The sequence below is a fragment of the Amblyraja radiata genome, chromosome 1 (genome assembly GCF_010909765.2).
Source record: "Amblyraja radiata isolate CabotCenter1 chromosome 1, sAmbRad1.1.pri, whole genome shotgun sequence".
Classification (NCBI taxonomy): Eukaryota; Metazoa; Chordata; class Chondrichthyes; order Rajiformes; family Rajidae; genus Amblyraja; species Amblyraja radiata.
This window is the reverse complement of record NC_045956.1, coordinates 174,431,659-174,444,899: the sequence shown is the minus strand read 5'-3', so window position 1 is coordinate 174,444,899 and position 13,241 is coordinate 174,431,659.

Here is a 13,241-nt window from a genome sequence, read left to right as displayed (position 1 = left end):
CAAAATGCAACAACTTTGGTAGCAAAAACAGGAAGGCAGATTATTATCTGAATGGTGACAAGTTGGGAAAAGGGGAGCACAATGGGATCTGGGGGTCCTTGTTCATCAGTCACTGAAAGTAAGCATGCAGGTACAGCAGGCAGTGAAGAAAGCGAATGGCATTTTGGCCTTCATAACAAGAGGAATCGAATATAGGAGCAAAGAGGTCCTTCTGCAGTTGTACAGGGCCCGAGTGAGACCACACCCGGAGTACTGTGTGCAGTTTTGGTTTCCAAATTTGAGGAAGGACATTCTTGCTATTGAGGGCGTGCAGCGTAGGTTCACAAGGTTAATTTCCAGCATGGCAGGACTGTCATATGTTGATAGAATGGAGTGGCTGGGCTTATAAACTCCCTTGGTGTGGGAGGGAATTTTGTACTTTACCCGTACCCCATATCTGACTTTACTCAGATAGGCAGACACAAAATAAAACAGCTCATAGATCAGTGGTGAGTCTGTCGAACAAGTCGGATTATTAAGAGGCCTTAGCGATGTATATTGTGAAACAGTGTGAGCAAGCCCAAACTGCCTCAATAAGCCATAGTACAGAACATTTTTATATCCTCATGACACAATGGTTACTTGTGGAGTTGAAATATTAATCAATGTCTCTGTATCCATCCATCTTTGTCTTTCCCAGGTTAATCCCGGGATGGCGGGACTGTCATACGTTGATAGAATGGAGCGGCTGTGCTTGTACACTCTGGAATTTAGAAGGATGAGAGGTTGTCTTATTGAAGCATATAAGATTATTAAGGATTTGGACACGCTAGAGGCAGGAAAGATGTTCCCGATGTTGGGGGTGTCCAGAAGCATGGGCCACAGTTTAAGAATAAGAGGTAAGCCATTTAAAACGGAGATGAGGAAACACTTTTTCACGCAGAGGGTTGTGAATCTGTGGAATTCTCTGCCTCAGAAGGCAGTGGAGACCAATTCTCTGGATGCTTTCAAGGGAGAATTGGATAGAGCTCTTAAAGATAGCGGAATCAAGGGATATGGGGAAAAGGCAGGAATGGGGTACTGATTGTGGATTACGAGCCATGATCACAGTGGATGGAGGTGCTGGTTCGATGGGCCGAATGGCCTACTCCTGCACCTATTGGCTATTAATGTCTTTTGTCTCACACTTCTCTGTATTAAATTCCATCAGCCATTCCTTAGCCCACCTGGCCAATCGATCAAGATCCTGCTGCAATCTTTCACAACCATCTTCACTATCTGCAAAACCACCCACTTTCGTATCATCAGCAAACTTGCTAATCTTGCCCTGTAAGTTCTCATCTAAATCATTGATGTAGATGACAAACAGTAACGGGCCCAGCACCAAAACCTGAGGCACAACACTAGTCACAGGCCTCCAGTCTGAGAAGCAACCTTCCACCATCACCCTCTGCTTCCTTCCATGGAGCCAATTTGCGATTCATTCAGGTATCTCTCCTTGGATCCCATGTGATCTAACCTGCCACAGCTGCCTACCATGAGGAACCATGTCGAATGCCTTACTGAAGTCCATGTACATAACATCTACAGCTCTGCCCTCATTGACCTTTTTGGTAACGTCTTCAAAAAAATCAATGAGGTTTGTGAGGCACGACCTCCCATGTACAAAACCATGCTGACTATCTCCTGTGGCTCCACACAGAGGTGACCGCTTTGATTCCTGAGAGGTCCCATTCTGTCTCTAGTTACCCTTTTCCCCCTTATGTATTTATACAATCTCTTTGGATTGTGGATGGTTCAGTTGCTTGATAATAGCTGGGAAGAAACTTGCCCCTCATAGTCTGCTATCTTTCTTTGATCTTCTCTTCAAGGTACTTATCCTTAACGGCATGGTGGCACAGCAGTAGAGTTGCTGCCTGATGTACCTTTTGGAAGGAAATGAGGAGGAATTTCTTTAGTCAGAGGGTGGTGAATCTGTGGAATTCTTTGCCACAAAAGGCTGCGGTGGCCAAGTCAATGGATATTTTTTTAAGGCAGAGATTGATAAATTCTTAATTAGTACGGGTGTCAGGGGTTATGGGCAGAGAACAGGAGAATTGGATTGAGAGGGAGAGATAGATCAGCCATTATTGAATGACGGAGTAGACTTGGTGGGCCTAATTATGCTCCTGTCAATTATGAACATATTAACTTACAACGCCAGAGACCTGGGTTAGATCCTGCCTATGGGTGTTGTCTGTACAGAGTTTCTACATTCTCCCCGTGATCATGTGGGTTTTCTCCCTCACTCCACAGATGCATAGGTTTGTAGGTCTCGGTAAAACGTGGCACGTGACCCGTGCAGGTACATGGATAGGACAGGTTTGGACGGATATGGACCATACGCAGGCAGGTGGAACTAGTGTAGCTGGGACACGTTGGCCGGTGTGGGCAAATTGGTCAAAGAGCCTGTTTCCATGCTGTACCACTCTATGACTCTATGACAATAAACTAACCTGAACTAAAAAACTCAATCATTTTCTCAGGTTGGGTGACTGATAGCTTTGATATAAGAAGTATCTTGGAGTCCAAGTTCATAACTCGCTGAAAATGGCAACACAAGTAGATCGTGTGGTAAAGAAGGCATGTGGTCTGCTTGCTTACATATTGTATGTGGGGCATTGTATAAGAGTTGGGAAGTGGTGATGCAGCTTTGTTTAGGTTGCATGTGGAGTATTGTGTGCAGTTCTAGTCACCCCCTTACATGAAGGATATGGAGGCATTTGGAAAGGGTTTAGTTTAGTTTAGTTTAATTTAGTTTAGAGATACAGCGCAGAAACAGGCCCTTCGGCCCACCGAGCCACACCGACCAGCGATCCCGTTACATTAACACTACCATACACACACTCGGGACTATTCTTTTTACCTTTACACCAAACCAATTAACCTACAAACATGTACGTCTTTGGAGTGTGGGAGGAAACCGAAGACTACGGAGAAAACCCACGCAGGTGAAGGGGAGAATGTACAAACTCCGTACAGACAGCACCCAGAATCAGGATCGAACCCGGGCCTCTCATGCCACCGTGCTGTCCAGGTGCAGAGGAGATTACCAGAATGGTGCCTGGATTAGGAGGCATTCGCTGCAGGGAAGGATTGGACAGACTGGGCTTGTTTTCTTTGTGACACCAGGGGTTGTGGGGAGCCCTGTTAGAAATGTACAGAATTATGAGAGGCATTGTTAGGGTGGTCATTTGGAACCTTTTTACCCCATTTAGGGTGGACATTTGGAAAAATCAAATAGTGGAGGGCATAGTTTTAGGGCAAGAAGTTAAAGGAGATGTGTGGGGCAAGTCTTTTGCATAAAGGGTGGTGAGTGGTTACAACACATTGCCAGGGTGGTGGTGGAGGCAGAGATGATAATGTCATTTATGAGACTTTTGAATAGGCATATGGATATGTAATCCATATAGTTGGAGTATGCTGAGCAAATCCGGGCCCCATATCTGAGGAAGGATGTGTTGGCGCTGGAGTGGGTCCAGAGGAGGTTTACAAGAATTGTAAAGACTTCCAAACACGTGATGTCTTCACTACATGTTTTATTATAGATAATATTCCAGGAATGAGTGGGTTAGCATATGATGAGCGTTTGACAGCAATTAGAAGGTTGAGGGGGGACCTCATTGAAATTTACAGATGAATGAAAAGCATAGATAGAGTGGATGTGGAAAGAATGTTTCCACTGGTGTGAGGGACTAGGACCAGAGGTCAAAGCCTCGGAATTAAAGGAGGCTCGTTTAGAAAAGAGATGTGGGGGAACTTCTTTAGTCAGAAGGTAGTTCATCTGTGGAACTCATTGCCACAGAGGGCTGTGGAGGCCAAGTCAATGGATATTTAAGGCAGAGATAGACACATATTTGATTAGAATGGGTGTTATGGGGAGAAGGCAGGAAAATGGGATTAGAAGGCAGAGATCGGCCATGATTGAATGGCGGAGTGGACTCGATGGTCCGAATGTCCTAATTCTACTCCTATAACTTGTGAACTTGTGACATGGATGAAGACAATAACAAACCAAAATAATTTAAACAGTGGATAGACACAAAAAGCTGGAGTAACTCAGCGGGACAGGCAGCAACTCTGGAGAGAAGGAATGGGTGACGTTTCGGGTCAAGGCCTTTCTTCACACAGAGTAATCCAAACAGTGGATAAGGCAGTGTTACTCCTGGCTGCTAGATTCTCTCCTACACCGCAACCCTTCCTCCTGTTGAGTGTCAACAAACAAGCCTTTCATCGCTGGGACTTAATTAGGATGGTGTTTTGGCAGCTGCTTCTCCGGGCTATGAATCTGTTTTTGTTTTAATTGGGCTCAGTGGCTTGGCTTTCCTTTGGAACCATTCCCCACACCCCCAGCTCATTATGACACTGCCTTTGTTGTGACCACCTTCGCTGCATAGCCGTTTATTCCCTGCTCCTCTGTGACAAAAGGCAACCCTCAGATCAGCCTCCACCGTCCTGTAAGTGCAATTCACTAGGTCACTGCCTTTGTTCAGCTGCGTTTATTCGCAGCCAGTCGTTCGAGGCACGTAATTTCCCGGATTTTGTGCTCAAAATATAATGGGCCTTGTTACGCCATAATTGCACTTTAGGATCTAAGTGGTGCAGCGGCAGAACTGCTGACTTACAGCGCCAAAGTCCCCGGTTCCATCCTGACTATGGGTGCTGTCTGTCCGAAGTTCGCACGTTCTCCCCGTGAACGCGTGGGTTTTCTCTGGGTGCTCCGATTTCCTCCGACGCTCCAAAGATGTGCAGGTTTCTAGGTTAGACACAAAATGCTGGAGTAGCTCAACCGGTCAGGCAACACCACTGGAGAAATGGAATATGTGACGTTTTGGGTCGAGCCCCCTTCCTCAGACTGAGGGTCAGGGGAGAGAGAGAAACTAGAGGTATGAAAAGATACAGAACAAATCAGGGCTGGCACCAACGGCTGAAGAGCCTCCAATGGTCCGTTGTTGACCGTGGAGGAGGTGATGGCGAGAGGCGATGAACAGTGGGACTAGCAGGACAGCTCGGGTGGGGGAGGGATGGAGAGAGAGGGAATGCAAGGGTTATGAAATTAAGATAAATCAATACTCATACCGCTGGGTGTAAGCTGCCCAAGCAAAATCTGAGTTGCTGTTCCTCCAATTTGTGTGAGGCCTCACTCTGACAATGGAAGAGGTCTAGGATAGAAATGTCTGTATGGGAATAGGAAGGGAAGTTAAAATGTTTGGCAACCGGCAGATTCTAGTTTAATTGGCCTGTATAAATTGTAAATTGTCCCTAGTATGCAGGATACTGCTAGTGTATGAGGCGATCGCTGGTTGACCTGAACTCAATGTATCGAAAGACCTGTTTCCACGCTGGGTCTCTAAAGTTTAGTTTAGTTTGCAGAGTGGAAACAGGCCCTTCGGCCCGCCAAGTATTTGCCAACCCGCGATCCCCGCACATTAACACTATCCTACTCTTGGGACAATTTTTACATACTGTATATACCAAGCCAATTAACCTAAAAACCTGTATGTCTTGGGAGTGGGTTGTGGGTGGAAACCGGAGATCTCATAGAAAACAGGGACAACTGTAGCGACACCTAGTGGTGGGGCTGGGAAGTCAGAACCCTCGTCATTGGTCGGCACAGTCACGTGACCGCAGGGTTCGTTTTGTGGGCTTTTAGTTATCAGCGCTCCTCCCAGCGACAGGATTTGTGTTGTTAAGCTCGACTAGGCACGTGTAGTTACGGGATTCTGTTTGCTTTTTACGAATTAAAAACTATTTCACTTAACCTGCCTGGTCTCGCTTCAGTGGCGACACCGTCGATCTAGACGTTTTTCAGGTCTGAATATGCAAGCCGCCGAAAACCTCGCCGCCAACCCCGGCCATCAAAACGTGGCTTCCCTTAAACTGCCCGTTTTCTGGGTGGTTCAGCCTCATGCGTGGTTTCAGCACATCGAGGCCCAGTTTGCGATCCGCCAGATTGTCGCGGATTGCACTCGGTCTGGCCGCCTGATTCGGATTGATGCTTGTTTCCTTTCCTCTGGTTCTGGGGGGGGGGGGTTCCTGTAGCGACACCTAGTGGTGGGGCTGGGAGGGCAGAACCCTTGTGATTGGTCAGCACGGTCACGTGACCGCGGGGGTTCATTTCGCGGGCTTTTAGTTATCAGCGCTCCTCCCAGCTACAGGAGCTGTGTTGTTAAGCTAGACTAGGCACGTGTAGTTATGGGTTTCTGTTTGTTTTTTAAGAATTAAAAACTATTTCACTCAACCTGCCTGGTCTTGCTTCACAACGTACAACCTCCATACAGACAAGCAAGCATAGCCATGAACGAATCCGTGTCTCTGGTGCTTTAAGTTCTACAAGGTAGCAACTCTACCGCTGCGCCACCGTGCCACCCTGCACCACCGTTCCGCCCTAAATGCTAGATTTAAAGTCTAATGCCCCAGTCCCACTTAGGAAACCAGAACGGAAACCTGAACGGAAACCTCTGGAGACTTTGTGCCCCACCCAAGGTTTCCGTGCGGTTCCCGGATGTTGCAGGTGGTTGCCGGAGGTTGCAGGTAGTGGAAGCAGCTAGGGAGACTGACAAAAACCTCCGGGAACCTCACGGAAACCTTGGGTGGGGCGCAAAGTCTCCAGAGGTTTCTGTTCAGGATTCCTAAATGGGACAGGGGCATAAGATCTAAAATCCCAGAGGATTTTTCCAAACCTCTACTCTTTCACATGGCTTGTTTGGAGCTGTGCTTTATGTTGTGGCCTGGAATGCCTTAAAGAATAAAAACCTTCGTCACCAAATCGCACCAATTGAAAGTGGAGGCGAGAGATGGCAGCCCTGAGTCGTGACTTACTGAAGCTGCGCAGAGCACTGCAAATAACAACAGATTGGTTTGCCATGTTCCCAAGGCAACCGCCAGTCAATCTCAGTCATTGGCAAGAAGATTGGAGAGAGTCAATCAGAAAGTAACAATCATCGATTGAATTACATAATTTGCAGGAGTCCATGACGGGGGACTATTCAGTCCATCATGACAATATTAGCCAGGTGTTTTGGCACATGGGCCTTCATCAGTCAGAGTTTGCAAGAATGATCCCAGGAATGTCTGTCTTTTCGTCTTTTTTGTTATTTTTAGTGTGTATTAAAAACTTTGTGTTAATGTTCTCTGGTTTGTTTTATGTGGGGGAGGTGGGGGGGTGTCGGGGGAAACTCTGTTTCAATCTCTTACCTTGCCAGAGATGCGATTGTTTTCCAGATCGTATCTCCGGTCGCTCTGCGGCCTAACACCATGGATCTGGCGGCCTTGCTCGAGATTAACTTTGAGCCCCACCGCTAGCTCGTGGATTCACTATCGGAGCATGTGATCCCTGGCCTGGGATCGACGTTCTAACCGCGGCTTGCGGATTTCAACATCGAGGAGCTCGCAGCCGTGGGTAGAGACCGATGTCGGGAAGCTCCAAAGTCACAGGAGGTTCGACCAACCCCGACCCGGGGTCCGATTGCCGGGTGCTGAGATCCCCCCGATGCGGGAGCTTGTTCGCTCCAAAATGGTGGGCCCAACCGCCGGCTATGGGAGACAAGATCGCCCCTCAACGGAAGGCACGAGGCCCCTGACTGCCGGAGAACAAAGAAGGGAAGAGATTGAACTTTTTTGCCTTCCATCACAGTGAGGAATGTGGAGGAGTCACTGTGGTGGACGTTTATGTTAAAATGTATGTTGTGTGTTTTGTTGCCTTTTATTAGTATGACTGTATGGCAAATCAAATTCCTCGTATGTTGCAAAACACAATTGGCTATTAAAATATGATTATGATTATGACTAGTGGGAGAGTCTAGGACTAGAGGTCATAGCCTCAGAATTAAAGGACGTTCTTTTAGGAAGTACATGAGGAAAATTTTATTTCTTTATTTCTCTTATGGTCTCATGATCTTATGATCTATCCAAAGTTACCCCTCAGATTCCTATTAAATCATTTCCTTTTCATCTTAAACCTCTGTCCTCTGGTCCTCGATTCACCTACTCCGGGCAAGAGACTGTGCATCTACCCGATCTATTCCTCTCATAATTTTGTACATCTCTATAAGATCACCCCTCATCCTCCTGCGCTCCAAGGAATAGAGTCCCAGCCTGCTCAACCTCTCCCGATAGCTCAGACCCTCGAGTCCTGGCAACAACCCCGTACATCTTCTCTGTACCCATTCCAGCTTGGATCGCGTAGGCCAACGCGGACTGAGCTCCTCAAGGTTTTCTCCATTTTATCGAATGCCTCACTGAAATCCATGTGGACACATCCACCTCCCTACCCTCATCAATCACCTTTGCCACCTCTTGGCGATGGATTCAGATTTTAAATCAGGTTAAGTTGAAGCGGGCAGAATCCTTCAGATTATTTGAAGACCGGGTGGATGGTGTAACTGGAACCGGCAGATGAAAAATGTGCAGGAGAGACGTGCCAATTTGTAATGAAAGAGAAATCCTGTCTGTTCTGGCCACTGATGCTCACTGACCTGCTTTTGTTTCATTTTAAAGAGAGAGCAGTCTACGGTGATTTATGGTTGCATGTCACAAGTCCTTTATGGATAAGGAAGCTATAGCAACCTGCAATTGAAAAAAAAACCATGTTATTTTTAGTACCTCTGACATAGTGACGTGGCACTGTGGCACAGTGGTAGTGCTGCTTCCTCACTGCTCCAGGGTCCTGGGTTCAATCCTGACCTCGGGTCTGGCCAGTGCAGACTTTATTCTGACTCGAACAGTGAAAGGCCCGGAGAGAGTGGATGTGGAGAGGACGTTTCCACTGGTGGGAGAGTCTAGGACCAAAGGCCATAACCTAGGAATTAAAGGACATTTCTTTAGGAAGGAGATTAGGAGCAATTTCTTTAGTTGTGAATCTGTGGAATTCTTTGCCATAGAAGGCGGTGGAGGCCAAGTCAGTAAGGCAGAGATAGATAGATTCTTGATTAGTACGGGTGTCAGGGGTTATGGGGAGGAGGCAGGAGAATGGGGTTAGGAGGGAGAGATAGTTCAGCCACGGTTGAATGGCGGAGTGGACTTGATGGGCCGAATGGCCTAATCCTCATCCTATCACTTATGAAGTTATGAACCTATGAACCCAGGACTCTGGTGCTGCAAGGCAGAAGCTCTACCCCTGTGCCACTGTGCCGCACTGCGTTCAGTGGCAGGTCTGGGTGAGTAAGGCCCGGAGCTACAGGTGCATTGATGGTTACCTGAAGTACCTGTGGCAGGGAATGCTGTGCAGTGAAAGACTGCGACCGAGGAGATGAATGCTGACATTATCAGACAGATGGTATCACACAGAGCATCATTCACATCGCACTTTGTGGTGCCATCAAACACTGGAAAACGCAACTATATCATGGTATCACATTGATAATATAGTGCATGTTTGAGTGGCAGTATCTACCAGATTAAAGATTCAAGACCCAAGGTGTTTATTTATCAAATGTACCAGCTATAAATCGGGACAACAAAATTCTCACTTGCCATAACTTTGCAGGCACCATGATGCAGCTGGTAGCGTTGTGTAGGAAGGAACTGCAGATGCTGGTTTACAGAGAGAATAGACACAAAATGCTGGAGTAACTCAGCAGGACAGGCAGCATCGCTGGAGAAAGGAATAGATGACGTTTCGGGACGTTTCAGACTGAAGAAGGGTCTCGAATATGGGAGCAAAGAGGTCCTTCTGCATTTGTACAGAGCCCTAGTGAGACCACACCTGGAGTATTGTGTGCAGTTTTGGTCCCCTAATTTGAGGAAGGATATTCTTGCTATTGAGGGAGTGCAGCGTAGGTTTACAAGGTTAATTCCCGGGATGGCGGGACTGTCATATGCTGAGAGAATGGAGCTGATAGGCTTGTACACGCTGGAGTTTTGAAGGATGAGAGGTGATCTCATTGAAACATATAAGATTGTTAAGGGCTTGGACACGCTAGAGGCAGGAAAAATGTTCCCGATGTTGGGGGAGTCCAGAACCAGGGACCACAGTTTAAGAATAAGGAGTAAACCATTTAGAACGGAGATGAGGAAACATTTTTTCTCACAGAGAGTGGAGAGACTGTGGAATTCTCTGCCTCAGGGCGGTGGAGGCAGGTTCCCTGGATGCTTTCAAGAGAGAACTAGATAGGGCTCTTAAAAATAGTGGAGTCAGGGGATATGGGGAAAAGGGAGGAACGGGGTACTGATTGGGGATGATCAGCCATGATCACATTGAATGGCGGTGCTGGCTCGACGGGTCGAATGGCCTACTCCTATTGTCTAATGTCTATTGTCGACCCAAAATGTCACCCTTTCCTTCGCACCAGAAATGCTGCCTGTCCCGCTGAGTTACTCCAACATTTTGTGTCTATCTCCTCTTCCCTTCCATCGTTATTCCTTCCTCCGGCTTCACTGTACGCACTTTATCTATCCTTACATCGCATCTTTTGTCTTTGCATCTCTGGTTTTGTCGAACCATCTGCTTGTCAAAAACCCCCATCACCTGTATCTCTGGAGAAAATAAATAGGTGAAGTTTTGGGTCGAGACCCTTCAACAGAATAAAGAATAGGTAATCTGATGAAGGGTCGCGACCCAAAACGTCACCTGTTCCTATTCTTCAGGGGATGCTGCCTGACGCGCTGGTTATTCCAACATTTTGTGTCTATCTTCAGCTGATAGAGTTGCTGCTTCATAGCGCCAAAGACCTGGGTTCCGCCCTGACCTCAGGTGCTGTCTATGTGGAGTTTGCAAGTTCTCCCTGTGACCTTACCTCCCTGTAAATATTCTTTGGCTGTTCCGGCTTCCTCCCACATCCCAAAGACGTGCTGGTTTGAAAGTCGATTGGCCTCAGTAAATTGTACCCTGTTATGTGGGGAGTGGATGAGAAAATGGGGTAACATTGACTGAGTGCAAACGGCTGATCGATGCTCGGGTGGAGGTGCTTGTTTCCATGCTGTATCTGTTAATGATTCAATGAGATTAGTGAAAGTGTAATGGAAAAAGGCTTTGAGAGAAATCGATGCTGACAAGTGCATTTAGTGTCATAGAGTCAGAGAGTCATATCGTGTGGAAGCAGGCCCTTCGACCAAGATGCCCCATCTACACTTATCCCACCTGCCTGCATTTAGCTAATATCCTCCTAAACCTTGTATATTATCCATGTACATGTCCAAAATGTTTTGTAAATCTTGTGATATTACCAGCCTCATCCACCTCATCCAGCATCTTGTTCCATATACTTACCACCCTTTTTGCCATAAGGTTGCCCCTCAGGACGCTATTAAATCTTTGGCCCTTCACCTTAAACTTATGTTGTCTGGTTCTTGGTTTAATCTGGGTAAGAGACTGTCTATGTATTCCCCTCTTGATCTTATACACCTCTTCTATAAGATCATCCCTCAATCTCCTGCGCTCCAAGGAATAAAGTCCTAGCCTGCTTGACCTCTCAGGCACTTGAGTTCTGGCAACATCCTGGTAAATCTTCTCTGCATCCTTTCCAGCTAGACAACAGGTAAGTACAGTGAAAAGCTTCTGTTGAGGGTGAACCAGTCAGCAGAAAGACAACACATGATTAATATCGAGCTATCCACAGTGTACAGATACATGATTAGGGAATAATGTTCAGTGCAAGGTAAAGCCAGCAAAGTCCGATCAAAGATAGTCCGAGGGTCACAAATGTGGTAGATAGTAGTTCAGGACAGTTCTCTAGTTGTGCTAGGATGATTCAGTTGCCTGATAACAGCTGGGAAGAAACTGTCCCTGAATCTGGAGGTGAGCGTTTTCACACTTCTGTACCTTTTGCCCGATGGGAGAGGGGAGAAGAGGGAGTGGCCAGGGTGCGACTCATCCTTGATTAAGATAAATAATTACAGTGTGCAGTGCATACAGAAATAAAGAGCCAGTGAACCATAGACTTGGCAACATTTTGCAATCTCACAGCAAGACCACAAACACGCCTGTTGTTACATTGGCCACAACAGAGGGTCTTGCTCATGGCTTGACCTATGCTGATCGACCCATTACTACTAATGTGAGCACTCTAGGTCTCAGACATGATTCAGTAATGGTCCGGGCAACTATCTGGTTTGTACCTCATGTAGCAACAGCACTGAGCAGCACTCTCTTTAATCTGCTTCAACTTCACGCCACAGAACTGTGCTTCATCATCCATGCTGTGTGCATTTAGCTGATTGAAATCCTGCCTATTCCTCTTCAGGGTCCTTAAATCCTAGTTCTTGTCAACCTGTTCTCTGAGAACAGATATTATTTTTGTTTATGATTTTCATAGGGTTTGCAGGCTTTATTTATCATTTACAGGTGGCATGGTAGAGTCGCTGCCGCACAGCGCCAGAGACTTGGGTTTGATCCTGACTACGGGAGCTTGTCTGTACAGTGTTTGTCCGTTCTCCCGTGACCTGCGTAGGTTTTCTCCGAGATCCTCAGTTTCTTCCCACACTCCAAAGACGTACAGATTTGTAGATTAAATGACTTGGTATAAAAAATTGTAAGTTATTAATTGTGTAGGATGGTGTTAATGTACGGTGATCACTGGTCGGTGTGGACCGAAGGGCCTGATTCCATACTATATCTCGAAACAACCCTAAATTATCTCAGGTTTCTAGGTAAAGACGTGCAGCCGTTGAGTCAATTCAGCAGGAGTTTGCCTTTGTTCAGTTGGCACTTAACCACGGAAAATGTTGCATTTTGATCTGCAGGGTTATCACAATGGTTTCATAGTGTGTTTACCTGGACCTTGTTGATACAAGGAACTCCAGAATCTGGTTTACAAAAAAAAGACACAAAATGCTAGAGTTAAGGGCCTGTCCCATTTCCCCGAGTTATTCACGAATTCTCATCTGAGTTATTCACAAATTCTCCCGAGTTTGCAAACTCGCAGAATGTTCGTAACGAGTCCATAGGAGTATGCGGTACAATTTTGGTCGGCTAATTATAGGAAGGATGTCAACAAAATAGAGAGAGTACAGAGGAGATTTACTAGAATGTTGCCTGGGTTTCAGCAACTAAGTTACAGAGAAAGGTTGAACAAGTTAGGGCTTTATTCTTTGGAGCGCAGAAGGTTAAGGGGGGACTTGATAGAGGTCTTTAAAATGATGAGAGGGATAGACAGAGTTGACGTGGATAAGCTTTTCCCACTGAGAGTAGGGAAGATTCAAACAAGGGGACATGACTTGAGAATTAAGGGACAGAAGTTTAGGGGTAACATGAGGGGGAACTTCTTTACTCAGAGAGTGGTGGC